Genomic DNA, 27,238 nt, shown 5'->3' with positions numbered 1-27,238 from the left:
CTGTTCACAGGTGCCAGAAGTTGGTTGACTCCATGCAACACAGATGTACAGCAGTTCTCAGAAACATTGGTTATACAACTAAATATTAGTTAAGTGATTCAAAGGAAAGCAAAATCTTCAAGCATTTTTCAGTTTATATACTGAATGTTTGAGTTTGTAAAGAAGAATACAAACACGGCTATTTTTTTTAACAATCTAATATTCACTTTTCTTCAATTTTCTTAAAAGAACAGCACAAATTAAATTTTTTTTTCTTCATGTTTTGATTTGGAATAGAATGTGTAGTGTTCCCAATGCATTTGTGTGTATGGAAATAAAAGCTATTAGAAGGATTTTGAGCTTTATTTACTTTTTTAAACACACTGCTATTATTTTGAACACAACTGTAGGTGCAATAGGCAGATTTCTGGAAGGAGAGGGAGGTTTAGTCCGGTAAGTCGGTTGACTTGTGTCAATACAGAGGACCAATATGGTTTTATAAGGGGGCAAGTCCAGAGCAAGTGGAAGTATGTTCCTATATGTTGACCACACCTCCAGCAACAGGGTTCGTAGTTGGGATTGTATTTTTTTAATAACACTGGTGTGAGGTGCCATCTAGTTAGTACGGTATATTATAACCACTTTCCTGCATTCTCACACATTTAGGAGCTAGGTCGGATTCCCATGCCATAATGAAGGTATGTGTCGTATCCACAGGTAGGGACAGTAGCAATTTACTGAGGGTTGATATGACCTTCTTGGGCGATTTTTGCTGAGCCAGAAGAGATTCAAACTTTGTCATCGACCTATTAAGGTTCTCTACATGTAAAAACTGTTTAAAAGATAGCTTAAGTTTATTATAGAGTAACAGTGACAAGGAAGGGCATTGTAGTTGCCTAGCCAATGCCTCCTAAGAAGGAAATGTGCCTTGTGATAGTAAAGAGTTAACATTGGTGTTGTTGAGTTTAATCTCCTTTGGTAAAGTGCTATTATAGGTGGTATCTGAGCTCCAGGAAATATCTCTAACTATAGCAATAGTGGAGATGGGAAGGGGGAGCATTTTGAGCGAACCTTTCCCGAATTCCAGATTCTCCAGGTTTCGGAAGTAAATATATTACAGGATGTGGGAAAAGGTGGGCTCTTTTGCCATGAAAAGACTATCTGCCTTAGTGGGAATTGTAGAATGTCTTCTTCTATAGGTACCCATAGTTTTTGAGGGTGTCTTCTAATCCAAACAACAATTTTATTAAGGTGCACTGCTTGTGTAAATATCTGTGGGGCAGAGAGGTCAATGCCTCTGAATTGTCGCGGGAGTTGAAGCGTTGAATATTTAATTTGCGGCTTCTTGGAATGCCTTTTCGGTGTCAGTGCTGAGCAGTATCAAAGGTTTGGCTGAGAGTTTGGCATATTGAATCAATTGCAGAACCCTGTATATATTGTCCTTTCCTTCTTTATTGGGCATGAATCCAACTTGATTGGATTATCTGCTAAATAACCTCACCTCTTTTGGACAGACATTTCAGCCATTGCACGCTGTAAGTTATTATTTTAAGTCGTGTTATTGGCATATAAGGATAGATAGAAGGCTATACACGTGACCTCTTCCATTATCCAGGACATATATAAAGAGAGGGAGGGAGGTATGAGCAAGGATAAGAGGGGAGGGAAGATGGGGGGGGTATAAAATATGACAAAAGGTAACAAGTTAGTGCAAAGATAGCAGAATGAAAATTTGGGTAAAATATATTCGCCAAATAACTAGAACAGTCAACAAAAGTAGTGCAACAATTGGGGCGGTCAGTGCGCCCTGTAAATGTATGAAAGGAAGTTGGGGTTTCCGACATCATAGACGATGAGACCCATCTGGTTAAGATTATGGTGAAATAGGCAAAGATAGAAAGGAAAGGGGGAAAACAAGAGGATAGTGAAGATGGAAAATAAAAATTGCTGCAAGAAAGCGGAATTTCAGAGATATATGGCAGAAAAATGAAATGTATTATGAAGAATATACCAAGACTTAACAGGACTAAGTAGTCATCTTCAGGTGGTGTCTTATCTAAAGGGAAGAGTGGAGCAAAGGTTAGGCCTGTTGGAGGTAGAGCGGAGACTTAGAGAGAAAGTACTGTAAGGGAACAGTGGAAATAAAGAAGTTTTGAAGTGTAGTTAGAGTAGTTTTGACATACCAGAAAAGGTAGAAAATTAGGTCATTAATGTGGATAATAGGTGTCACATAATTGATGTAGAGTATTCATCACTAATTGTAGAAGTATAGATTATAGGAGTTATATACATCAAGTGATCTGACCATAATCTCTCGGTAGTGGAGGGGGGGGGATAGGTAGGGGAAGAGATGCGGAGGTGGTAGTTTGCAGTAGCAAACTAAGCAAGAGGGAAAGGAAAAAAGAGGGGGGGGGAAGGAGGTAAGGAGGTTTAGGAAAGGGGCAAGTGATGATGATGTGAGATTGAGAAACAGCTCCCAATGGTTAAACACTGTTTATGTGTGGATTAAATTAGATGTTCTGGACTGACGTTCTGCTGTTTGGCCACAAGATGCTGCTGTTTCCTAGGCACAGCTGACTGACTGCATATATATTTCCATATTCATAAGATGTGTGGTTTTCTCGGAGCACGGAGAAGGAGCAGCCATCTTAAGAGCGAGCTGAGAGCTGAGGAACTGTGTGTGAATAGAGAAGCTAATGGACCCAGGAGTGAGAGGACCTCCTCTGTGACCACAGCTGCTGCTGAGTGAAGCTGATCATTGTCCAAGTCCCAGATCCTGTCTGGGGAAAGTAGAATTGTTACCAGGAAGGCTTACAAGAGCTAAGGAACAAGCTGCATACCCCGTGGAACCTCATGTTTGCTGGAGAGATTGGTTGTTTGGTTCAGAGACATCAGCGGATAAAGAGCAGACCCGGGTCGGTAAGATCGTGCACACATCACACTGCAGTGTTGGCGCCTAGAGACTTAGACCAGGCCTGTAGTTAGATAGTTAGGGTCTCTGCTTTGTGTCAGGTCTAACGAGTTGCTACTGGTACTACAAGGACTCCATTACTGAAAGGGAAATTGCACATTTGGGAGATGATAAACACCCCCATGAACTCCATCCAGTTCAGCATTTTGCTCAGAAGTAATAATCAGGCACGTGCTAGTTATGGGAGGGGGAATAATATAGAGCATGGTAAGATTGTGAACTGTTGTGTTACTAAGCAACCAATTGTTCGTGTTTGTTTCATGGCATATGCGTCACTACAGAAAGGCAAGGGGGGGCAATCCCCCCCCTAGGTTATTCCTTGCCCCCACCCCCCGCGTGCCTCCCCGCTGATTCGCCTTTAAAACGCTGGCCGCCGCTGCCGCTAGTACAGCCAGGCCAGTCTTTAACGTGGGGCAAAAGGGGCAGCTGCCCCGGGCCCAGTTGCTCTTGAGGCGTCAAGGGCAGCTGCCTCTTGAGCCCCGCTGGCCACTGGTGATGTGGGGGTTGGCGGCAGGGCACAGGGAGATGAGGGCTTACATTGTGGAAGCGCTCATCTCCAAAGTCATCTGTATCGACGTCCTCAGGACAGCGATACAGATGGAAGTGCTTCAGCGGGGCAGGGGAGGGAGAGGAGTCTCCCTTCCCTGTTCCCCTGATAGGCTGCAGGTGGCTCAATGACGTCATTGCGCTGCCTGAGCTGTACTGCGCGGGACACAGGCCGGAAGAGGCCTGCATCACATTGCTGTCTGCCTGATGGAGGTAAGTATAAATGTTAATTTTTTTTATATGGTACTACTACTGGCACATGATTGGGGGCCATCTATGGGGGCGCCTGTTACTGGCACATGATTGCGGGGCATCTATGGGGGTACATGATTGAGGGGCATCTATGGGGGCACCTGTTACTGGCACATGATTAGTGGGCATCTATGGGGGCACATCTTACTGGCACATTATTGGGGGCACTGTGGGGGCATCTATGGGGGTGCTTCTTACTGGCACATTATTGGTGGCACTTTTTACTGGCACATTATTGGGGGCACTTTGGGTGCATCTACTGAGGCCACAAAGAAGGGGTATTTTATTTGGGGTAAGGGGGAAAGGAACACTATGGGTGCTTCTACTGAGGCCACAAAAAGGGGTATATTATATGGGGGGCTCTGTATAGGGGTATTTTATACTGGGGCAAATTATGGTGGGTACTATGGGGAAGGGGAGAGAGGAGAACTATGGGCTCATCTATGGGGGGCACTAACAAGGGGTATTTTATACTTGCAAATTATGGTGGACACTGAGGGTATCTACTGGGGCACTACATATGGGGCATTTTATACCAGTACATCAGGCATCCTTAAACTGCGGCCCTCCAGCTGTTGCAAAATAACAACTCCCAGTATGCCCGAACAGCCTACAGGTATCAGCCTACAGCAGGGCATTGTGGGAGTTGTAGTTTTACAACAGCTGGGGGGCCGCAGTTTGAGGATGCCTGTGGTACATTATGGGAGGCACGAGGAAGAAGGGGGGAGAGGAGCACTATGGGGAATTTACTGGGGCACTATATTGGGGTATTTTATACTGGCACATTATGGGGGCACTATGAGGACATTAGCTCAACTGGGGGCATTAAAAGGGGCTATTTTTTGCACTGGCGCATTATAAGGACAATTATTACTACTGGGGGACATTATGGGCTTTATTACTACTGGGGTTCTATGGAGAACATGATTACTAGTATGGGCAGTATAGGAGCATTATTACTTCTAGGGCACGATGGGGACATGTTGGGGGCACTGTAGGAGCACTATTACTACCATGTGTGCTCTAGCAGAGAATTATTCCTATTGGTGGGACTTTTGGGAGCACTATTACTGTGGGGCACCTTAGCACAGTATCACCTTACCACAATTATTTTTGGGGGACGTTATGTTTACACTATTAGTGTCAGGGGCACTATTTGCTGGGCGCAGATTTTAGAGCACTGTGTGCCAATAATTATTGAAGGGTGCTACTGTATCTGCATGGTGCTACTATTATCAGGGGGTTTATCTGTTTCTGCAGTATAGTATTGGGGGCCACAGCTGCACAGTATTGGGGGTGGTAGGATGATTTGTCCAGAAGATGGGAGGATGATGGAAGAGTAGTAAACTAAGATTTGTTTGTCAAACTATAGAGACGAGAAATGGCTGAAAAATGGTGGTCCGGTCTGAAGGTCTGAAAGGAGAAGATAAGGAAAGAGAACATCTACATCAAAGAGACGTCACTGGATATAAGAGATATGTGGCACTGTATTACCCTGTAAGTAGGGGTGGATGGAGGGGTTAGTAGTACAGTACTATCTGCACATTGTAAAAAAAAGAAAAGTAATCTGCAAAATACTATATATTTGTGTCAGACGTTGTGCTTTTTTAATTTTTAGAATAACGATACAGCCATTTTATTTGATACTTTTGTGCTGATTCTCCCCCCCCCCCCCCCCTATATATTAAGGGACACCAGAACCACAACAGCTAAACATAGTAGTTCTGGTGTCTATAGCATGTCTCTTCAAGCTTTTTAATGTAAACACTGCCTTTTAAGAAAAAACGGCAGTATTTACATTACTGTCAAGGAACATCTCTAGTGGCCACTCATCATTATTAAAGTTTACTACTCTACAAGGTGTGTGGATTTTAATTTGTGTGTGATGTGGTGGAGGGCGTGATTGCTTGCTAGGGTTCGGGAAGGCGGAATCCAGGGGGCCCAAGTAAATTCTTGCCCAGGGTCCAATCAATATTAAAGACAGCCTGAGTACAGCGGCGATCTGTGAGTTTTGCCAAACTGAAAGTACTGCCCATGCTGCCCACCCGCTTCACTACGGGCTCCTCGGCAGTCGGCAGCCAAGATTATCTTCCCTTGCCCACCTCAGCTGCTATTGGCTGGGAGGGAGAGGGCAGCACTGCCATTGGCTGCCTGTGTATTTCAGCCTAGCAGGGCCTGCAGAGGCAGAAAAGAATGCACCTAGGGGATTTAACATCAGGAAACATTGTTGCGCGCCCCTCCACCGGCAGTTTTAGTTGAGCCCGCCAGTAGGTAAATTGCCGCGAAACTTCCGCTGGCATCCATCAGGGGGGCCATGCTGTGCAACACAGGGGTCTCAGCCTTCGGTCTGGGTGTATGTAAATCTATTTTATGTTCTCTGCTTTTGTGGTTGTATTTTTTTATCGCGTGTTAGTAAAATTCTGTTTTTGCAAAAGCTGGTGTCAGACTTGTTTTCCTCGTTCGTGACTTTGCTGTATCCTGGGGAGCCCCCCCGGTAGACGGCTTACAATGATACAGAAAGAGCAATATAGTCCTGACAAGTCATTGGATCGACTCAGGTGCTGTCTGTGATGAGGCTTTTAGGCGTCAGTTTTCCTGCTTTCTTCTTGGACTTCATATTGCAGCCATAGGATACTTCTTCCCAGTGGCGTAGGGATCGCCATAGCAACCATAGCAGTGGCTATGGGGCCCTACGCCACTAGGGGGCCCGTCCGACCGCATTCAAATTTTTTTTTTATTTTTATTAACACTCACAGACACTACACACAGGCAGCCAGGAGGTGGCGTAACTACCGGGGAAGCAGCTGCTTCGGGGCCCGACAGTTTATTTTCAAGTTAGTTAAATATCGATGTCTTACTGCTCAGGGCCCCTTCACAGCAGCGGTCTTAATGTTCCCTCGCTAATGTGCTCTAATCTTACTGTATATACTAAAGTCTCCTGATGTGTCTGGGATTCGAACCCACAACCTCCAATGTATCAGTGTATCAGAGGCAAAGCATTAACCCTCACAGCCATAAAGAAGGCATTGCAACTGACTGAAAAAATTTGACACTTCTACTGTTATAGCTGGCTAAGTGTACATCTATACACATGACAGCTGCCCCAACACACCCAGCACTGCTATATCTCTATATGACAGCTATCCCAGCACACTCAGCTCTGCTATATCTCTATATATGAGCAGCTATGTGTATAGATGTACACTTAGCCAGCTATAACAGTAGAAGTCTCATAATTTTTCAGTCAGCAGCAAGGCAGCTGTTATGGTCTTGAGGGTAGGTGCTCTGCCTCTGATACAGAAGGTCGTGGGTTCGAATCCCAGCAGAAACCTTTTCTGAAATACAAGCAGTGACTCCATATATGGACATACAGGGAGGGACACAGGAAGAGGCTGCATCGCATCGCTGACATGGAGGTAAGTAGAAGTGTTTATTTTATTTTTTTTAATACCCGACTGTTACTGCCATGGGGGGAGCGGGGGGGGGGGGGGGCACTTGATACTGGCACATGGGGGGGGGGGGGGTGGCACCTGACCTGATACTGGCACCTGGGGGGGGGGGGGGTTGGCACCTGATACTGGCACATGGGGGGGGGGGAGAGAGAGGCACCTGATACTGTGGATGGCACTGTTCAGGGGAGGGGGATCTGTGTATGGCACTATTTAGGGGAGTGTGGATGGCACTGTGGATGGCACTATTTAGGGGAGGGGGGATCTGTGTATGGCACTATTTAGGGGAGAGGGATCTGTGGATGGCACTATTTAGGGGAGGGGGGATCTGTGGATGGCACTATTTAGGGGAGAGGGATCTGTGGATGGCACTATTTAGGGGAGAGGGATCTGTGGATGGCACTATTTAGGGGAGAGGGATCTGTGGATGGCACTATTTAGGGGAGAGGGATCTGTGGATGGCACTATTTAGGGGAGGGGGGATCTGTTGATGGCACTATTTAGGGGAGGGGGGGATCTGTGGATGGCACTATTTAGGGGAGGGGGGATCTGTTGATGGCACTATTTAGGGGAGGGGGATCTGTGTATGGCACTATTTAGGGGAGGGGGATCTGTGGATGGCACCATTTAGGGGAGAGGGATCTGTGGATGGCACTATTTAGGGGAGAGGGATCTGTGGATGGCACTATTTAGGGGAGAGGGATCTGTGGATGGCACTGTTTAGGGGAGGGGGATCTGTGGATGGCACTATTTAGGGGAGGGGGGATCTGTTGATGGCACTATTTAGGGGAGGGGGATCTGTGTATGGCACTATTTAGGGGAGGGGGAACTGTGGATGGCACTATTTAGGGGAGGGGGGATCTGTGGATGGCACTATTTAGGGGAGGGGGATCTGTGGATGGCACTATTTAGGGGAGGGGGGATCTGTGGATGGCACTATTTAGGGGAGGGGGGATCTGTGGATGGCACTATTTAGGGGAGGGGGGATCTGTGTATGGCACTATTTAGGGGAGGGGGATCTGTTGATGGCACTATTTAGGGGAGGGGGATCTGTGGATGGCACTATTTAGGGGAGGGGGATCTGTGGATGGCACTATTTAGGGGAGGGGGATCTGTGGATGGCACTATTTAGGGGAGGGGGATCTGTGGATGGCACAGAGGGGGGGGGGGCCCATAATTTTTTTTTGCTATGGGGCCCATGCATTTCTAGCTACGCCCCTGCTTCTTCCCATGGGGTAGGTGGCTGTATATGAGGTAGATTAGCAAGGTCCGTCACTGTTGACCTGTCAGGGATCTGGAGGTCCGGAAGATCTAGAGCGGTATGGGAGATCAGAAGCTGAACGGATCAGGAACCTCTTCCCATCATAGGAGAACATAAGTCTAAAATGGAATTTCCAGCTATACTGGATTCCTTTAGATCTAAGACCCTCTGTTAATGGCTTAAGAGTTCTCCTTTTCTGCAATGTTTGTGGGAATACGTCTTGGAAGACACAAATTTGTGTGTTCTCATATTCAGTATGGTCAGATAGCTTTGCGTGCTGCAGTATTTCTTTTTTCACCCTGAAGTTGAGAAGTCAGCAAATTACATCACTGGGTGGCTCAGGGTCTTTGGGTTTTCTTCGTAATGCTCTGTGGGCCCGTTCTATGATAATGTCATCTGAGAAGGAGTCCCCCAGGATAGACTTGAATATTAGTATCAGCGTTGCATGTAGGGCTGTGGGTGCCACAGACTCTGGGAGACCTTTTATTAATAGATTATTTCTGCGGCCTCTGTTTTCTTGATCCTCTAGACTGAGCCTCAAAGGCGGCATTAAGAAACTTATGGCAGGTGGACATGCTCTCAGTATCAGAGGTACTGTAGCTACGTATGACCTCTTGTGCATTTCCAAGTTGTTCCACCCGGGTTCCAATGTGCTTCATTTCTTGGTTTATATCTTGTATATCCCTTGAGAGAGGGTCTAGAGCTTTGGTCAGTGCTTTATCTAGGGATTTTTGAAAAAAGGAGCGGGAAATTGGTAGAGAGTCCTGATGTGGTGAAATATCTGTATCACAGTGTGAATCCTCTCCAGTATCTACTTGGGCCATAGGGAGAGAGACTTTGGACAGTGTGATCATTTTTTGAGTAGAAGAATTGGAGCTTTATATATATATATATATATATATATATATATATATACAGGGTGGGCCATTTATATGGATACACCTTAATAAAATGGGAATGGTTGGTGATATTAACTTCCTGCTTGTGGCACATTAGTATATGTGAGGGGGGAAACTTTTCAAGATGGGTGGCGACCATGGCGGCCATTTTGAAGTCGGCCATTTTGAATACAACTTTGTTTTTTCAATAGGAAGAGGGTCATGTGACACATCAAACTTATTGGGAATTTCACAAGAAAAACAATGGTGTGCTTGGTTTTAACGTAACTTTATTCTTTCATGAGTTATTTACAAGTTTCTGACCACTTATAAAATGTGTTCAATGTGCTGCCCATTGTGTTGGATTGTCAATGCAACCCTCTTCTCCCACTCTTCACACACTTATAGCAACACCGCAGGAGAAATGCTAGCACAGGCTTCCAGTAGCCGTAGTTTCATGTGCTGCACATCTCGTATCATCTGAAGGCAATCGTCTATGCTGTGAAGATACGAGATGTGCAGCACCTGAAAATACGGATACTGGAAGCCTGTGCTAGCATTTCTCCTGCGGTGTTGCTATCAGTGTGTGAAGAGTGGGAGAAGAGGGTTGCATTGACAATCCAACACAATGGGCAGCACATTGAACACATTTTATAAGTGGTCAGAAACTTGTAAATAACTCATGAAAAAATAAAGTTACGTTAAAACCAAGCACACCATTGTTTTCTTGTGAAATTCCCAATAAGTTTGATGTGTCACATGACCCTCTTCCTATTGAAAAAACAAAAGTTGGATTCAAAATGGCCGACTTCAAAATGGCCGCCATGGTCACCACCCATCTTGAAAAGTTCCCCCCATCACATATACTAATGTTCCACAAACAGGAAGTTAATATCACCAACCATTCCCATTTTATTAAGGTGTATCCATATAAATGGACCACCCTGTATATACAGTACAGACCAAAAGTTTGGACACACCTTCTCATTCAAAGAGTTTTATTTATTTTCATGACTATGAAAATTGTAGATTCACACTGAAGGCATCAACACTATGAATTAACACATGTGGAATTATATACATAACAAACAAGTGTGAAACAACTGAAAATATGTCATATTCTAGGTTCTTCAAAGTAGCCACCTTTTGCTTGGATTACTGCTTTGCACACTCTTGACATTCTCTTGATGAGCTTCAAGAGGTAGTCCCCTGAAATGGTTTTCACTTCACAGGTGTGCCCTGTCAGATTTAATAAGTGGGATTTCTTGCCTTATAAATGGGGTTGGGACCATCAGTTGCGTTGAGGAGAAATCAGGTGGATACACAGCTGATAGTCCTACTGAATAGACTGTTAGAATTTGTATTATGGCAAGAAAAAAGAAGCTAAGTAAAGAAAAACGAGTGGCCATCATTACTTTAAGAAATAAAGGTCAGTCATTTAGCCGAAAAATTGGGAAAACTTTGAAAGTAAGGGCTATTTGACCATGAAAGAGAGTGATGGGGTGCTGTGCCAGATGACCTGGCCTCCACAGTCACCGGACCTGAACCCAATCGAGATGGTTTAGGGTGACCTGGACCGCAGAATGAAGGCAAAAGGGCCAACAAGTGCTAAGTATCTCTGGGAACTCCTTCAAGACTGTTGGAAGACCATTTCAGGGGGCTACCTCTTGAAGCTCATCAAGAGAATGCCAAGAGTGTGCAAAGCAGTAATCCAAGCAAAGGTGGCTACTTTGAAGAACCTAGAATATGACATATTTTCAGTTGTTTCACACTTGTTTGTTATGTATATAATTCCACATGTGTTAATTCATAGTTTTGATGCCTTCATAGTCATGAAAATAAAGAAAACTCTTTGAATGAGGTGTGTCCAAACTTTTGGTCTGTACTGTATATATACAGTACAGACCAAAAGTTTGGACACACCTTCTCATTCAAAGTGTTTTCTTTATTTTCATGACTATGAAAATTGTAGATTCACACTAAAGGCATCAAAACTATGAATTAACACATGTGGAATTATATACAGTACAGACCAAAAGTTTGGACACACCTTCTCATTCAAAGAGTTTTCTTTATTTTCATGTCTATGAAAATTGTAGAATCACACTGAAGGCATCAAAACTATGAATTGACACATGTGGAATTATATACATAACAAACAAGTGTGAGCTGGACCGCAGAGTGAAGGCAAAAGGGCCAACAAGTGCTAAGCATCTCTGGGAACTCCTTCAAGACTGTTGGAAGACTATTTCAGGGGACTACCTCTTGAAGCTCATCAAGAGAATGCCAAGAATGTGCAAAGCAGTAATCAAAGCAAAAGGTGGCTACTTTGAAGAACCTAGAATATGACATATTTTCAGTTGTTTCACACTTGTTTGTTATGTATATAATCCCACATGTGTTAATTCATAGTTTTGATGCCTTCATAGCCATGAAAATAAAGAAAACTCTTTGAATGGGAAGGTGTGTCCAAACTTTTGCTCTGTACTGTACATAACAAACAAGTGTGAAACAACTGAAAATATGTCATATTCTAGGTTCTTCAAAGTAGCCACCTTTTGCTTTGATTACTGCTTTGCACACTCTTGGCATTTTCTTGATGAGCTTCAAGAGGTAGTCTCCTGAAATGGTTTTCACTTCACAGGTGTGCCCTGTCAGGTTTAATAAGTGGGATTTCTTGCCTTATAAATGGGGTTGGGACCATCAGTTGCGTTGAGGAGAAGTCAGGTGGATACACAGCTGATAGTCCTACTGAATAGACTGTTAGAATTTGTATTATGGCAAGAAAAAAGCAGCTAAGTAAAGAAAAACGAGTGGCCATCATTACTTTAAGAAATGAAGGTCAGTCAGTCAGCCGAAAAATTGGGAAAACTTTGAAAGTAAGGGTTATTTGACCATTAAGGAGAGTGATGGGGTGCTGCGCCAGATGACCTGGCCTCCACAGTCACCGGACCTGAACCCAATCGAGAGGATTTGGGGTGAGCTGGACCGCAGAGTGAAGGCAAAAGGGCCAACAAGTGCTAAGCATCTCTGGGAACTCCTTCAAGACTGTTGGAAGACCATTTCAGGGGACTACCTCTTGAAGCTCATCAAGAAAATGCCAAGAGTGTGCAAAGCAGTAATCAAAGCAAAAGGTGGCTACTTTGAAGAACCTAGAATATGACATATTTTCTGTTGTTTCACACTTGTTTGTTATGTATATAATTCCACATGTGTTAATTCATAGTTTTGATGCCTTCATAGTCATGAAAATAAAGAAAACTCTTTGAATGAGAAGGTGTGTCCAAACTTTTGGTCTGTACTGTATATATATATATATTGCTCCCCCCGATAGTTTAAGTATAAAATGCTCCTGTCGCGAGAGTGTCGCGACCTATCGCTGACCCTGTTGTACCTGGGGTCAGAAGGTCGCAGCGGGTGGCTACTCGCCCGGTTTCTCAAGAAATCGCTCCATGACCTAGTGGTGAGAATGGATTCAGGTCCAGATTTTCCTGCTTACGTTTGCGATCCTTTTTGTCCCATTTAGGAATCTGTAGCTTTTTCTTTTAGCTGTTCTCTGTCAGCCACTCCCAGCTACTATATATTTTCCCTTTCTGCCTTCCTTGTTGCCAGATATAGACCTTCTTTCCAGATCTTCTATTCTGACCTCTGGTGGAGTTGAAGTTGCTGTGGAGATGTTGAATCTGGTGCTGTCGGATCTCCGATTCTCTCCTGTTTGTTGTCTCCCTTTGGGGGATTGTTTGTGATGTTAATGTTGTTTGTCCTTTCCCTGTTGTTACCCTAGGTGTCAGTGGTGAGGACTAGTGCTCCCACCGCCCTACTCACTACTTAGGGCTTATTTCAGGGTAAGCCAGGGACAAGGCAGGTGATCGGCATGTGGGTTAGCAGCCCTTATAAGGATGTCAGGGCAGCCAAGTGCCAGTGTTAGGTGGGTTAGGGGTCACCACTCCTCCCTCTCCCTAGTGGAAGGGTACTCCTTTTCCTTTTCCCTCTGCGCCGCATGTCTGTTACCTGCCAAATCAGACATTATATTATATCTGGCCCTTATTTTGAAAAAAAAAAAGATTAAAAAAATTAAGATCCACTATGGATCCTATTGCTGCTTTGGCAAAGGTCTGTCTCTTGAAGTGACAGAATTGAGGGCATCGGTCCTTCAGCAGTAGCAGACCTCGAGCACAGTGGTTGATATTGCCAATTTCTGAAGAAAATTCATTCAAAATTATTCTGTGATTGTCAAACCCCTTCCTGACATGACAAAGAAGGGGACAGATTTTTCTAAATGGTCTGACACTGCTAAACTGGCTTTTTCCTCTCTGAAGAAGAGTTTCACCTTGGCACCCATACTGATCCAGCCTGGTGTTTCACATCTTTTTTTTGTGGAGGTTGATGCATTGGAGGTGGGGGCGGTACTGTCCCAGGGTCCGTCTCCAAGTTAATGGCATTCTTGTGCATTCTTTTCTAAGAACTTGTCGGTAGCTGAGAGGAATTATGATATAGGCAACAGGGAACTTTTAGCTATTAAGTTAGCGTTTGAGGAATGGCATCACTTTTTGGAGGGGGCAGCTCATTTCGTCACGGTGATTACGGATCATAAAAGCTTGTTATACCTTGAGTCTGCAAAACATCTTAACCCTAGACAAGCTAGGTGGTCTTTGTTTTTTACCCAATTTAATTTTCTTATCACCCATTGTCTAGGGGAAAAAAATTCCAAAGCTGATGCGTTATCCCAAAGCGTTATCCTGGAGGGTGTGAAGTTGACGATTCGGGGCCGATTTTGAAAAAGGCGGTGGTTGTCTCTGCATTACACTCAGACTGGGAGGGGATAGTGTTGGAGGCTCAGAGGGGTGCCCCGGTCTCTTGCCCCCACCCGCCCCCTTTGAATTTTCTCCTTGAAATATTAAAAGAACACCATAACTCTGCACTCGCTGGGCACCCAGGTAGTAGGGCAACCTCGGATCTTCTGAAAAAAATACAATGCAACAGCACTCTGCAGACCAAATAAAGTACAAAAAAGTATTCTAATGCTAATGCTATACTTATTAAGTAAATTTGAGATCTATTGTCTTGTAGATTTTGGTGTCCGAGGTTGCACCAGGATGTAATTGATTTTGTGTCTACCTGTACAACCTGTGCACGCGCTAAAGTCACTCATACTCATCCGGCAGGGTCTCTGCTGCCACTGGTCATTCCCAGCAGACTGTGGACACACATTTTGTTACTGATCTACCTGTATCTGTGGGTAAAACTGTTACCCTGGTAGTAGAAGACAGGTTCAGTAAAATGGTGCATTTCCAGGGGCGTACACAGAAATCACTGGGCCCCATAGCAAGAGTCTGAATTGGGCCCCCAACCCCGCCCACTACCCACCCCTGGCCCATCCCACCTCCTGGCTCCTCCTCTGCCACACCCCCATTTGCCAATAAAAAAATGTATACTTGTTCTACTGAAACCGTTAGAAACCTTTAAGAAATAGGTGCTGAATTCAGGTGCTTATAGCGCTTTATAATCCATACTCTCTCTGTATGGGAGTAAGGATCTCAGCCATGTACAGCACACATCACTGCTCCTGCCTGTCTGCTTTGGTAAAGTCGGGCATAAATGGGCGATGTCAGGCTTTAGCAGAGCGGGCACAGGGCGCCATATGTATGCGAGCACAACTGAACGAGTGCAGGGAAGGAGCCCGCACATATATCACTCCTCCTGCCTGTGCCCACTGCGGTAAAGCCTGACACAGCTTTGTTACCAGCGCCATTTTTTCATCACTTCTCTCACCCCAAAAAATGTAATAAAATGTGATTTAAAAAGTCACACACACTCCAAAAGGGTATCAATAAAAACTACAGTTCCTCCCGCAAAAAATGAGCCCCCACACAACTCAGTCGATCATATAACTATAAAAAAGTTATGGGGGTCAGAATATGGTGATGTAAAAAAGTAAATATATATTTTTTTTTATTAAAGTGTTAATGTATTTTTACACTATTTAGGCCTCTTTCACACTTGCGTTCTCCGGATCCGGCGTGTACTCCACTTGCCGGAATTACACTCCGGATCCGGAAAAACGCAAGTGTACTGAAAGCATTTGAAGACGGAACCGTCTTCCAAATGCTTTCAGTGTTACTATGGCACCCAGGACGCTATTAAAGTCCTGGTTGCCATAGTAGGAGCGGGGAGCGGGGGAGCGGTATACTTACAGTCTGTGCGGCTCCCGGGGCGCTCCAGAATGACGTCAGAGCGCCCCAAGTATACTGCTCCCCCGCTCCCCGCTACACTTTACCATGGCTGCCAGGACTTTAGCGTCCCGGCAGCCATGGTAACCACTCTGAAAAAGCTAAATGTCGGCTCCGGCAATGCGCCGAAACGACGTTTAGCTTAAGGCCGGATCCGGATCAATGCCTTTCAATGGGCATTAATTCCCGATCCGGCCTTGCGGCAAGTGTTCAGGATTTTTGGCCGGAGCAAAAAGCGCAGCATGCTGCGGTATTTTCTCTGGCCAAAAAACGTTCCGTTCCGGAACTGAAGACATCCTGATGCATCCTGATGCATCCTGAACGGATTTCTCTCCATTCAGATTGCATTAGGATAATCCTGATCAGGATTCTTCCGGCATAGAGCCCCGACGACGGAACTCTATGCCGGAAGACAAGAACGCAGGTGTGAAAGAGCCCTTAGACATAAAAAACCTATACATATGTGGTATCGTTGTAATCGTACTGACCCAGAGAATGAAGGGAACAGGTCAGTTTTGCCACAAAGGTAAAGCTGTAGGAACAAAACCTCTAAAAAGGTGGAAAGATTGTGGGGTTTTCCCACAAAAAAAAGTTATGGCTTAAGGAAGATAGGGAAGGAAAAATAAAATGCAAAAATGAAAAAACCTCTGGTATCCTAAGGGTTAAAGGGGCTATCTAATCCCTATTATGCCCCCCAAATTGCCCAGGCACCGCATACAGTTAATACTTATGCCCAATGGGGGGGTGCAGACAATAGCAGGCTGCGTCGGAAATGAGCCTCCCTAGCGTCACCCGCGATGCTAGGGAGGCTCGTTCCCATTGTGGCCTGCTATTGGCTGCTCCCCCCTATGTCGCTGGATGTATTAATCTGCGTGACGGGAGGGAGGCAGTGGCGGCTGTGTGGGCATCAGGAGCAATGCGGGTGCTGGGGAATGAGGTAAGTAAGGTGCCTGGCCCGAGCATTTTGGGGGGCATTATAGGGGTTGGATAACCCCTTTAACTCATTGCTGCTGATGCTAAGTGTGCACATAGCCTCCAATCATATTCTCTCCCCGCCCCTGCAAGGTGACTGATATGCTGGGGGGCCCTATAGGATCATAGAGGACTCAGGAGGACAGTGTGCTTCCACCCTCTTCTCCCCGGGGAGTGAGGGGGGGGGGGGGAGTAGGAGGAAAGCACACTGTCCTCCTGAGTCCTCTATGTTCCTACAGGGCCCCCTTCCCCCAAACTCCACTACTTGCTGCTGCCCTTCCCCTATCAAGAATACCCATATCCAACAAATACCACATATGAACTTTATATTAAGTCTGCTGCTGTCCTCTTACTGTGGCACACTTCTGTGTTCACTGACCAGTCCGTCAGTATGGACCAGGGGTGGGGGGCACTCACTGGCTGATGACTGTCTTGAGGGTGGGCGGCAGATGGCGGGCAGCACGTGAGCGCAGAGGATAACTCTGCCACGCCGGGTGCACTCCTCTATTAGGGTGACCAGACGTCCGTTTTTTAGACTCCTGGTCCTCCGTCCGGAACAAGGCCAGGACGGACAACCAGAAGTCCTCCTTTTTTGTGGTCATCAGCGACTCTAGACTCGATGAGTACGGGGCACTTTAAGGATCACTCACATCACGGCGTAGAGCGCACCGACATCAGTCGCACGTCCAGCAGCTCCTGCATCGCGCCAGTCAATTCTGGTTTGTGCAGGCGCGGCCACGCAGGAAGTGGAGGAACAGACTCTGAGGAGCGCAGCTGCGCTGAGGTACTCCCTGGTCTGTGCTGTGGGCCGTCGGGGATTGCTCAAAGGAGGGAAGGGCAGGCGCTGGTAATTTTGAAAGGGGTTAATAATACCTACTGTGTGGGTCCTGGGAACAGCTGAAAGGGGGAAATAAATAAGTGTGAAGAGGGGACTGAAAGGGGTTAATAAATACTGTGAATGAGGGACTGCTGAAAAGGGTTAATGTGAAGGCCCTTCACACTTTCACAGTATTTATTAACCCCTTTCAGCAGTTCCCCATTCACAGTATTTATTAAGCCCTCAGGGAACTGCTGAAAAGGGTTAATAAATACTGTGAATAGGGTACTGCTGAAAGGGGTTACCGTTAATAACTACTACTGTCCCTCCAGGACACCCATGACCCCTCCACAAGTTCTTACCTCTCCTCCACCCGTTTCCCGGCAGGCGATGGGGGCGTGGCTTCGCGGAGGTGGGCGTGGTTTGTAAGTTTTGGGGACGTGGCCGGCGAGATCCATGACGCCAGTGGCCACCCTAGTCTCTATGTGTGCCTGGCTGCGCTGCTCCTGCTGCCTGATACACTGGCCAACCAGCAGCAGCAGGATCCTTGCCTGGGAGGGAGATGCAGCCCGAACAATGGGTGGGGTTGGAGCCGGAGGGAGAAGTTCAAGAATGCCGCATGAAAAACTATGAATAAACTGTCACTGTCTTGTTGTGCAGAGTAGGGGGCGGAGCCTTTCATGCCCTCCGGGCCCCCCTGTGCCGCGGGCCCCATAGCAACGGCGTGGTCTGCCTATATTGGCAGTACGCCACTGTGCATTTCATTTCCTTACCCGCGTTGCCAATGCTAAAACCCTGGCTCAGGTATTTATCAGTAAAACTGTGAAGTTTCACAGAGTCCCTTCTGATGTTGTTTCGGATCGGGGAACCCAGTTTATTTCTAAATTCTGGAGAGCTCTTTGTTCTTGTCTTGGGGTACATTTTTCCATTTCCTCAGCCTTCCATCCACAGTCGAATGGCCAGACTAAACGCACCAACCATAACCTAGAGACTTACCTTGGTTGTTTTGTGTCTTAAAATCAAAAGGAAAGGTCATCTTACTTACCTTTAGGAGAGTTTGCTTTAAACAATCGCCGTCAAGAATCAACTGGTAAGTCACCATTTTTTGGTGCATATGGTTTTTATCCTCAATTTTGCACTTTCAGTGAGGGGGAGCCTTCTGGTGTCCCTGTAGAAGAACAGTTTACGTCATCACTCTCTTCTATATAGCTAAAGGTTCAAAGTAACTTGAAAAATATGGGAGGCAGATATAAATGTATGGCTGATAAAAAAACGTTTGCCGGGTCCGGACCTAGGGGTGAATGACTATGTCTGGTTGTCGGCTAGGAATATTACGTTAAAGGTTCCCTCTTGAAAATTGGGTCCTAGGTAGAGATGTCCCGAACTATTTCGCCGGCGAACAGTTCCCGGCGAACATAGCTTGTTCGCGTTCGCCGCGGCGGGCGAACATATGCGATGTTCGGTCCGCCCCCTATTCGTCATCATTGAGTAAACTTTGACCCTGTACCTCACAGTCAGCAGACACATTCCAGCCAGTCAGCAGCATACCCTCCCTCCAAGACCCTCCCACCTCCTGGACAGCATCCATTTGAGATTCATTCGGAAGCTGCAGTCTTAGTGACAGGAGGGACAGTGTAGCTGCTGCTGATTTAATAGGGAAATTGATAGCTAGGCTAGTGTATTCAGTGTCCACTCCAGTCCTGAAAGACTCATCTGATCTATGCTGTAAGGACAGCGTCCTGACAGCACCCCAAAAAGCCCTTTTTAGGGCTAGTACATCAGTCTGCTTTTTTTTTTTTTTTCTGTGCAATCTAATTGCAGTGGCCTGCCAGCGTGTGTGTCAGGCTCACAGCGTATACTGTGCCCACTTGTCCAGTGCCACCACTCATATCTGGTGTCACAGTAGCTTTAAAAAAAAATAAACTTTTTTGACTGTAATATAATAGCAGTCAGTTGTCTGCACGCGTGTGTGTTTCAGGCCCTGCAAGTGCACAGTGTCACCAGTGCAACTCATATCTGCTGTCACAGTAGATTACATTTAAAAAAACAAAACAATTTTGACTGTAATATAAAAGCAGTCAATTGCCTGCAAGCGTGTGTGTTTCAGGCCCTGCAAGTGCATAGTGTCACCAGCGCAACTCATATCTGGTGTTACAGTAGATTACATTTAAAAAAAATAAAACTATTTTGACTGTAAAATAATAGCAGTCATTTGCCTGCACGCGTGTGTGTTTCAGGCCCTGCAAGTGCACAGTGTCACTAGTGCAACTCATATCTGGTGTCACAGTAGATTACATTTAAAAAAATAAAACTTTTTTGACTGTAAAATAATAGCAGTCAGTTGCCTGCACGCGTGTGTGTTTCCGGCCCTGCAAATGCACAGTGTCACCAGTGCAACTCATATCTGGTGTCACAGTAGATTACACAAAAAAAAATAAAAAAATTTTTTGACTGTAATATAATAGCAGTCAGTTGCCTGCACGCGTGTGTGTTTCAGGCCCTGCAAGTGCACAGTGTCACCAGTGCAACTCATATCTGGTGTCACAGTAGATTACATAAAAAAAATATATATATATATTTTGACTGTAAAATAATAGCAGTCAGTTGCCTGCACGCGTGTGTGTTTCAGGCCCTGCAAGTGCACAGTGTCACCAGTGCAACTCATATCTGGTGTCACAGTAGAAAAAAAAAACAATTTTGACTTTAATAGATTGAATAGCAGTTAGTTGTCTGCAAGCGTGTGTGTCAGGCCTACAGCGTCTACTCTGCCAACTTCTGCCAGTGCACAGTGCAGGAGGAAAGTTCAGATGGGGAGACAGAGAGGAGGAGGAGACGAGTTGGAAGCAGGGGGAGGTCGTCGCAAGGAGCTAGTGGCACAGTCAGACAGCATGCATCGGCACCCCGGGTCAGCCAGACAGCACGCCACTCAACGTATGCTGTTGCCACCACCAGAATGCCGTCATTGTAAAGCTCAGCAGTGTGGCATTTTTTTGGTGTGTCTGCCTCTGACAACAGCGATGCCATTTGCAACCTATGCCAAAAGAAACTGAGTCGTGGGAAGTTCAACACCCATCTAGGTACAACTGCTTTGTGAAGGGACATTATCTCACATCACAAACGCCTATGGGATCAACACATGAGTACAAGCAGCACACAAAGACAAAGCCGCCATCCTCCTCCTGGTCCAGCATCTTCAGCCACGTCAACCACTGCTGTCCTCCTTGCCCCCTCTCAACCATCCGCCACTCCGTATCTCGCCTTGAGCAGTTCCTGCTCGGCTGCCAAGCATGTAATGCGTGGCTCTGCAGAGGAGTTGGTGACACCGCCACGACTTGCAGGCACCTCCCCTACTCCTCCTACTCCATCCTTTTCGATAACCGCCTCGGCTGAGTCCTCTTCTGCTGCTGCATCTTGCTCCACATCAACTGCACCCCCCCAGCTCCCAAGGAGCTATTCCACATCCCGGATACAACAGTGTCACGCCGTCTTGGGGTTGACTTGCCTGAAAGCAGAGAGTCACACCGGACCAGCACTCCTGTCCGCCCTGAACGCACAGAGTGGCTGACTCCGCACCAACTGTAGATCGGTAAAGTGGTGTGTGACAACAGAAGCAATTTGTTGGCGGCATTGAATTTGGGCAAGTTGACAGATGTGCCGTGCATGGCACATGTGTTGAATCTGATTGTAAAACGCTTTGTGCACAAGTACCCAGGCTTACAGGACATCCTCAAGCAGGCCAGGAAGGTGTGTGGCCATTTTAGGCGTTCCTACACGGCCATGGCGCACTTTTCAGATATCCAGCGGCGAAACAACATGCCAGTGAGGCGCTTGATTTGCGACAGCCCGACACTCCTAATGTTCGACCGCCTGCTCCAACAAGAAAAAGCCGTCAACGAGTATTTGTATGACCGTGGTGCTAGGACAGCCTCTGCGGAGCTGGGAATTTTTTGGCCACGTTACTGGACGCTCATCCGCAATGCCTGTAGGCTCATGCGTCCTTTTGAGGAGGTGACAAACCTAGTCAGTCGCACAAAAGGCACCATCAGCGACATCATCCCATTTGTTTTCTTCCTGGAGCGTGCCCTGCGAAGAGTGCTGGATCAGGCCATAGATGAGCATGAAGAGGAAGAGGAAGAGTTGTGGTCACCATCACCACCAGAAACAGCCGTATCAGCATCGCTTGCTGTACCTGCGGCCACGCTGGAAGAGGAATGTGAGGAAGAGGAGTCAGAGGAGGAATGTGGCTTTGAGGAGGAGGAGGAAGACCAACCACAGCAGGCATCCCAGGGTGCTCGTTGTCACCTATCTGGTACCCGTGGTGTTGTACATGGCTGGGGGGAAGAACAGACCTTCAGTGAGATCAGTGAGGACGAGGAACGGGACATAAGTAGCTCGGCATCCAACCTTGTACAAATGGGGTCTTTCATGCTGTCGTGCCTGTTGAGGGACCCTCGTATAAAAAGGCTGAAGGAGAACGACCTGTACTGGGTGGCCACGCTACTAGACCCCCGGTATAAGCAGAAAGTGCCTGAAATGTTACCGAATTACTGCAAGTCGGAAAGGATGCAGCAGTTCCAAAATAAATTAAAAAGTATGCTTTACACAGCGTATAAGGGTGATGTCACAGCACAACGGGAATCTAACAGGGGAGGAGGTGAAAGTAATCCTCCTACCACGACCACGCCGGCAAGGACAGGACGCTTTACAGACGTGTGTTTGATGGAGGAAATGTAGAGCTTTTTAAGTCCTACGCATCGCCACAGCCCTTCGGGGTCCACCCTCAGAGAACGACTCGACCGACAGGTAGCAGACTACCTCGCCTTAACTGCAGATATCGACACTCTGAGGAGCGATCAACTATACCTTGACTACTGGGTGTGCAGGCTTGACCTGTGGCCTGAGCTATCCCAATTTGCGATAGAACTTCTGGCCTGCCACGCTTCAAGTGTCCTGTCAGAAAGGACCTTCAGTGCAGCAGGAGGTATTGTGACTGAGAAGAGAAGTCGCCTAGGTCAAAAAAGTCTAGATTACCTCACCTTTATTAAGATGAATGAGGCATGGATCCCGAAGGGACTGACAGTGGGCGATACATCTGACTAGGGCCTGATGAGATAAGCTGCCTTGGGCTAAAAATGGTCCACACGCTGCTGTATTTTATCTCTGCATGCCGGATGACTTGCATGACTTATCTGCGAACAACTAGGGTTCAAGCCGCAATGTTTTAGTGCACTTAAATTTTTTCTGGCCGCCGCTACAGCAGCGGCTGCAACAATACCTAGTTTTTCAGGCATGTGTACATGCCTAATTTTTCTGGCCTCTGGTGCTGCACTGTGGCTGCAAAAAAAAAAAAAGGCACATACATGTGTCAATTTCCCTTCGTGATCGTTACCTTGTTGTGGTGAAGGGGCTTGCGTATCACAATGAAGCGACCACCTCTATGAGTGTGTTGGCAATGGCAATGTTGGCACACCCCAGATGATAAGGTCGTTGCTTCATTGTGAACAGACCAAAAGCGATCGGCTGGATAATTTTGCATAGAAAAAACATTACATTTTCTTTGTGATCATCTAAGGTGATCATTAAAGCCTACTAGGCCAACAATGGGCCCACACTGCAGAATCATTGTTTTCTAGGTCACTTAACTGTCACTGAACTACCTCAGCACGACCATAGGCTTTGAAAAAAAAACCATCGCCTGCAATCTCCCAAACGTGCGCACGAGCACAGTCATCACTACACCAAGATTGACGCATAGAGGAATAAAATTTAAAATTTGACAACTCTTTGCGGTTGTCTAAAATCTATTCCATACACGTCCCCTGATAGGGGACGTAACAGGGATTAAACTGATAGGAATAGTACTACTTAACACACAACTCATATCTGGTGGCACAGTACATTGCACGGCGCACGCGCAGTGCCCCAAATTGGAAGTAGGAGGACCAACCAAGCATCTTTTTCCATCTCCCGGTTCCTAAAATCTATTCCATAGACCGGCCCCTGATAGGGGACGTAACAGGGATTAAACTGATAGGAATAGTACTACTTAACACACCACTCATATCTGGTGGCACAGTACATTGCAAGGCGTACGCGCAGTGCCCCAAATGGGAAGTAGCAGGACCAACCAAGCATCTTTTTTCATCTCCCGGTTCCTAAAATCTATTCCATACATGTCCCCTGATAGGGGACGTAACAAGGATTATACTGATAGGAATAGTACTTCCTAACATACCACTCATATTGGGATTGCACAGTACATTACACGGCGCACGCGCAGTGCCCCAAATTGGAAGTAAGAGGACCGACCAAGCATCTTTTTCCATCTCCCGGTTCCTAAAATCTATTCCATACACATCCCCTGATAGGGGACGTAACAGGGATTAAACTGATAGGAATAGTACTACTTAAACACACCACTCATATCTGGTGGCACAGTACATTGCAAGCCGTATTCGCAGTGCCCCAAATTAGAAGTAAGAGGACCGACCAAGCATCTTTTTCCATCTCCCGGTTCCGAAAATCTATTCCATGCACCGGCCCCTGATAGGGGACAAAACAGAGATTAAACTGTTAAGAACAAATTAAAAAAAAAAAAAAAAAAAAGAGGACAGCCTCTGCGGAGCTGGGTATTTTTTGGCCGCGTTACTGAACGCTCATGCACAATGGCTGTAGGCTCATGCGTCCTTTTGCGGAGGTGACAAACCTGGTCAGTCAAACCCAAGGCAACATCATCGACCTCATCCCATATGCGTTTTTTCTGGAGCGTGCCCTGCGAAGAGTGCTGGATCAGGCCGTAGATGAGCATGAAGAGGAAGAGTTGTGGTCACCATCACCACCAGAAGCAGCCTTGTCGTTGTCGATTGCTGGACCTGCGGCAACGCAGAGAGAGGAGTCTGAAGAAGAGAAGTCAGAGGAGGAAGGTGGCTTTGAGGAGGTGGAAGACCAACCACAGCAGGCATCCCAGGGGGCTTGTTGTCACCTTTCGGGGACCTTTGGTGTTGTACGTGGCTGGGTGGAGACATTCAATGACGTCAGTGAGGACAAGGAACGGGACATGGCTAGCTTGGTATCAAACCTTGTGCAAATGGGGAGTTTGCGGTTGTGCAAATGGACTGTTTGCGGTTGTTTGCGGTGCGTTAAACGGGGAGTTTGGTCTGTCAGAGTTTGGTCTGTCACTGTGAAGCGGGCGTAACCCTTGCACTACCTGATCGATACAACATCATACCTGATGGTATACACACACTAGATGTTTTAAAACACGTTATTCCAAACAATTTAGGAATGTTAGGTGATTTATGCCCTTTATGGATTAAAACCTGACTCTGTGTCAACTACGTAATTTTCCATGGGAGTTTTGCCATGGATCCCCCTCTGGCATGCCACAGTCCAGGTGTTAGTCCCCTTGAAACAACTTTTCCATCACTATTGTGGCCAGAAAGAGTCCCTGTGGGTTTTAAAATTCACCTGCCTAATGATGTTTATGGCGGTTCGCCGGGTTCACCCATTCGCGAACATTTGCGAAAATTTGCGTTCGCCGTTCGCGAACGGAAAATTTTATGTTCGCAACATCTCTAGTCCTAGGTTTATCGGTCCTTATAAAATAGTCGCCGTCATTAACCCCGTGGCATTTCGTCTGGAGCTGCCTCAAACGTTCATAATGTATTTCATAAATCGTTGCTTAAAAAGTATGTTACACCTCCAGAACCATCACTGTTACTGCCCTCTCCAATGATTGTCGATGACAATTTGGAGTTTCAGGTGGAAAGAATTGTAGATTCTCGTTTTGTTCATCGCTCCCTCCCGTGCATTGAAGGGGTTACGGTCCGGAAGAAAGAATGTGGGTGCCAACGTCGGAAGTAAACGCCAGAGGGTTAATTAGTTCTTTCCACATTTCACATCCGGAGAGACCTGGTCCTGAGTGTCCGGTGGCCCCTTGTAGAAAGGGGGGTACTGTCACGAGGGTGTCAAGACCTATCGCTAACCCTGTTGTGCCTGGGGTCAGAAGGTCGCAGCGGGTGGCTACTCGCTCGTTTTCTCAAGAGATTGCTTCATGATCTAGTGGTGAGAATGGATTCAGGTCCAGGTTTTCCTGCTTTTGCTATCCTTTTTGTCCCATTTAGGAATCTGTAGTTTTTCCTTTCAGCTGTTCTCTGTCAGCCATTCCCAGGTACTATATATTTTCCCTTTCTGCCTTCCTTGTTGCCAGATATAGACCTTCTTTCCAGATCTTCTATTCTGACCTTTGGTGGAGTTGGAGTTGCTGTGGAGCTGTTGGAACTGGTGCTGTCGGATCTCTGGTTCTCTCCTATTTGTTGTCTCCCTTTTGGGCTTGTTTGAGATGTTTGTGTTGTATGTCCTTTCCCTGTTGTTACCCTAGGTGTTAGTGCTCCCACCACCTCTTTTGGGTTAAGTTCAGATTTTTACACCACCTTCTACTAGTGTGAGATTGTGACTTTTTTTGCAACTTGTTAGAAAAGTTGCAGTGATAAATCTGGAGTGAAATAATGCCCACTCTCCCCCCTTCCTTCCACATACACACAAATTAAAAACGTGCCAAGAAAATCGTAAATCAACAAAAGGTTGCTCATTTTTGTTAAAAAATAACGTGACAAGAATTAAACTTTTTTATGTTAGAAATCTGGCACAAATAGAATGATGCATCAAAATTACCCACTATGAGATGATTTATGAATCATTTTGGAGTCAAAATGTCGCAATTGATGTCACATGCAAATTTTTGACCTCAACGCAGCTTTAAGTGTTGGCATACAAAATTTGTTGTGTTTTCCACTTACATAACTTTCAAGGCAGAATTGTGATTTGTGACTTTTGCAAAAAAGTTGAAAGGTCACTCCATTGGGGGAAGAGGGGTGGCATAGAACAACTGAAGTAGCTTTTCTAGAGAAGAGTGTTAGACATAAAGATCCACCAAATTTAACACCCATCATATAACGTTTGATAAATTTGGAACAATGTACTCAAACCCACACTCAAGCAAAACTGACATCAAATATTCTCATTATAAGTTCTCACCCTGTCTTTATTGTCTGTTGGCTCTTCTAAATAGTATAGTAATGGCTTTACCTAAAATCAAAAACACCCTGCTGAAAAATAATATATAAGGTTGAAGATACAGATTTTTTTCTAAAAATAATAAAGAATAAAAAGACTAATAGTGGCAAGGCGGTAGATATGTGGCTGTGTAGAGGTAGTACTAGTCAGTAGCGGGAGTAAAAGCAGCAGCAGCAGCAATACAGTATGGGGCATGATGGTCAGGCAGAAAGCGGCAGTGGCAATAATTAGCCACTGTCAGCAATGGCAGATCAATTTATTGGCGTCAGCCAGAGGTGTGTGAAAAATCATCAAGGATCCATGCTTTATTCATTTTGACAAATGTGACATTTTCTATACTTGCAGAGCACAGTTTTGATTTTAGGTAAAGCCACTACTATATAGCATACTAGTGGCTTTACCTAAAATCAAAGACACCCTGCTGAAAAATAATATATAATGTACAGTAAGGTTCAAGATACAGATTTTTGTATCTTGTAATAATAAAGAATAAAAAGACTTATCAAGTAATAAATTTTGTTAAATTACTCAAAGTATCATGTAAGTGAATATGTTTTCCTGGAATCTGGGTAGTGGTTTCTGTCCTCGAGTCTACTGTTTCCTTCCTTACCCTGAGCTGCTGCCTGTTAGGTTGTGATAACAACTTGCAAAACTGCAAAATACTGCTCAATATCAGCTCTGTTTTACCCAACTTCTGCTATTGGCATCTCACTGCATGTGTGATTCCTAGTGCTAGACTTCCTAATACAACAGGCAGGTACCATGCTGAGACTAGACTGATACACAACCATTTACTTGGGTAAAACTT

Source organism: Bufo bufo, chromosome 4, assembly GCF_905171765.1.
Source record: "Bufo bufo chromosome 4, aBufBuf1.1, whole genome shotgun sequence".
In the NCBI taxonomy this organism is placed as follows: Eukaryota; Metazoa; Chordata; class Amphibia; order Anura; family Bufonidae; genus Bufo; species Bufo bufo.
This window is presented reverse-complemented; position numbering follows the sequence as displayed.